Source organism: Hylobates moloch, unplaced genomic scaffold (genome assembly GCF_009828535.3).
Source record: "Hylobates moloch isolate HMO894 unplaced genomic scaffold, HMol_V3 SCAFFOLD_6241, whole genome shotgun sequence".
NCBI classification, from domain to species: Eukaryota; Metazoa; Chordata; class Mammalia; order Primates; family Hylobatidae; genus Hylobates; species Hylobates moloch.
Window position 1 is genome coordinate 875 of NW_026658516.1, and position 3,171 is coordinate 4,045.

Below are 3,171 nucleotides of genomic sequence, written 5' to 3' on the forward strand. Positions count from 1 at the left end.
TGCCCCAGGATCTGGGGCCACATTCAAGCTTGGCCTTCCTCCATCTACCTGGGGCAGGCGCCCAGGTAAGGTGGCTAAACAGAAGGGCAGAAGCCTAGGCCGGGTGCAGTGGCTCACGCCTGTAATCCCAATGCTTTGGGAGGCCGAGGTGGGCAGATCACTTGAGGTCAGGAGTTTGAGACCCGCCCTGGCCAACATGGTGAAACCCTGTCTCTACCAAAAATACAAAAAATAGCCAGGCATGGTGATAACTGCCTGTAATCTCAGCTACTCAGGAGGCTGAGGCAGGAGAATCGCTTGAACCCAGGAGGTAGAGGTTGCAGTGAGCCAAGATCGAGCCACTGCACTCCAGCCTGGGTGACAGAGACGGACTCTGCCTCAGAAAAAAAAAAAAAAAACAAAGAAAGGCAGGGGCCTGGCTTCTATTCCCAGACCCCAGAACCTGTGCCCCACAGCAGGCTTAGCGCCAGCTCCCAGCACCATGACCGGGCCCTATTCCCAGTGCCCCCTCCACAGCCAGTGCCTCTTACCAGGCTTTGGGATGAGTCCTTGGAAAGGCCTAGAAGAGAAACAGAGGCACGGGTGTCATGGGGAGGGCCTGGGGGATGAGGAAGACACCCCTGGGATTCAGTGGCCTCGGTCTCCCCTGGGAGCACCCCAGACCTACAGCAGCAGTCTTCATTTTAACAAGCTGCCCTGGGGCTCTGTATGCACATGACACTGAGATGATGTGGCCGGGTGCTGGCATTGGCAGTGTCACTCTGCAGGACGCAGACCTGGGCCTTGTGCAGGCTTTGCCCTGGCTGGCCCTGGGACCTTGGGCAAATCCCTCTGATGGGGGCTGAATAACTTTCCCGGGGGCTGGGGGTGCAGTGAGTGGGTGTTGCTGAAGAGGGTGAAGATGCCCTTGAAGGCTGCCCTTGCCATGGTGGGGTGACCAGTCCCACTTCTGAAGGGCTCCCTGCACTCAGGCTGGCCTGCAGTCCCTTTCTGGCCACCCCCAGAACCCAGGATGGTGCCAGGAGAGCCGCCTTGTCCGGGGGGAGGGCAGGACCTAGGGAAAGGCTAAGGATTCGCAGGTGTAAGCCCCCATCTGAGCTCGTCCTGTCTCTTCATCCTCAACCTTCCCTGAGTACCTGGTGACTGTGAACTTGATCTTGTCGGCCACAGCAAGAATCCTCTCCAGGTTCTGGGAGCCGAAGGTGCAGGGCTTTCGGAACGGGATTCCTGGGGGCAGCCCCTCGATGATCACGGAGCCGGGGTTACTCTTGATCCGCTTGTAGGGGACCTGAACCGGGTACTTGATGCCCAAGGCTTCCCCTGTGGGCGAGAGGCAGGGTCCTGCCCATCAGGAGTGAGAGGCAGCGTGGGGTGTATGTACATGGGATTGCAGGGGTGTGATGGAAAGACATGCGTGCAGGAGAGTGAATAGTATGAGAAAGCTCTCATGTAGCACCGTGGAAAGGTATAGGCATTACAATCTGAGCTATTCGATCAAAACATAAAAAAAGGCCAGCATGGTGGCTCATGCCCATAATCCCAGCATTGTGGGGGGCCAAGGTGGGAGGATCTCTTAAGTCTAAGAGTTCGAGATCAGCCTGGGCAACATAGCAAGACCATGTCTTTACTAAAAATTTCTAAAAAATAGTTGGGTATGGTAGTGCATGCCTGTAGTAGGGCAGCCACTTGGGAGACTGAGGCAGGAGGACTGCTTGAGCCCAGGAATTTGAGGCTGTAGTGAACCATGATCACGCCACTGTACTCCAGCATGGGTGACAGAGTGAGAAGTGCTGGGATTACAGGCATGAGCCACCAAGCCGGGCCCCTGTCTATTAAATTCTGTGTGTAGTTGTTGAAAGTGTATCTCACCTCATTGGTCTGCAAGGCTCATGAGTACAGGGACTGTCTGTTTTATTCACAGCAATATCCCCAGTGCCTGAGACAGTGCCTGGCATGTAGTAAATGCTCAAGAAATACATGTAAAGGGGTGAAGTGTTTCCCCAGAAATGCCCTCGGCTGGAACTGGGAAGCCTCACACTTCTCTGCGCACAGCAGCTGCGTGTCCCTCCCCGGGGGTTCTGCACTGCTTACCGTATTTCTTATTGAAAAGGTCCTGGACCTGCTCCCTTAGCGTGTTGGCGATGTCGATCCGTGAGAGCCTTGCATCATAATTTTCTGCAAAGCGCAAAACGATTATGGGTTTGGGCTGTTCTGTGAAAAGGCACTTGGTGACTTTTAAGGAAGATGATTTTCTAATTATGGGGAACTCCTTCTCCGGCAATTAAAGGATCTTTGGAGTGGGCCCCTCAGGTCCTTCAGTACTGACGTCTTGATGGAGATGTGTTTTTTTCAGAAGGACATGCACTGTTGCCACAACAGTGATGAGTTGGAAATTAAGTTAATTGATGACATTTGAAAACCACCAAACCAATAAATAAGCCCCGGAGGGGAGGGACATCATAGAGTGCGGAGTCCTGTGCCCTGGGCTGGTGGGCAGGGGGTGGGGGCTTCATGAAGTCACTAGGGGGCTGGAGACAAGGGAGGGAACGGAAGCCCAGCTGATCCAGCAGATGGTGGAGGATGGGCAGTCCCCACAGACACAGGGGATGGGCCTGGCAGCTCCCAATGCAACTTCCACCTCCCAGGCTCAAGCAATTCTCCTGCCTCAGCCTTCTGAGTAGCTGGGACCACAGGCATGCGCCACTGCACCTGGCTAATTTCTTTTTTGTGTTTTTGGTAGAGATGGGGTTTTGCCATGTTGCCCAGGCTGGCCTCGAACCCCCGAGCTCAAGTGATCTGCCTGCCTCAGCCTCCAAAAGTGCTGGGATTACAGGCATGAGACACCGAGACACCCTCACCCAGAAAGTGTTCATTAAAAATCCCCAAGTGTGGCCGGGCGTGGCGGCTTATGCCTGTAACCCCAGCACTTTGAGAGGCCGAGGCGGGAGGATCACCTGAGGGCAGGAGTTGGAAACCAACCTGGCCAATGTGGTGAAACCCTATCTCTACTAAAAATACAAAAATTAGCCAGGCATGGTGGTGCGTACCTGTAATCCCAGCTACTCGGGAGGCTGAGGTAAGAGAATCCCTTGAACCTGGGAGGTGGAGGTTGTAGGGAGCCAATATCATACCACTGCACTCCAGCCTGGGTGACAGAACAAGACTCTGTCT

The 3,171-nt window shown here is 54.5% G+C and overlaps 1 long non-coding RNA gene across 1 annotated transcript; it reads right to left on the reverse strand.

The window, feature by feature from the left end:
• Positions 1–458: 458 nt before the first annotated feature.
• Positions 459–2,476, reverse strand: LOC116465552 (uncharacterized). Its single transcript, XR_004247217.2, has 3 exons — positions 2,092–2,476; positions 1,137–1,320; positions 459–559 (listed from the first exon to the last, which is right to left on the reverse strand). It is a non-coding gene; the product is annotated as an uncharacterized LOC116465552 (long non-coding RNA).
• Positions 2,477–3,171: the final 695 nt, after the last annotated feature.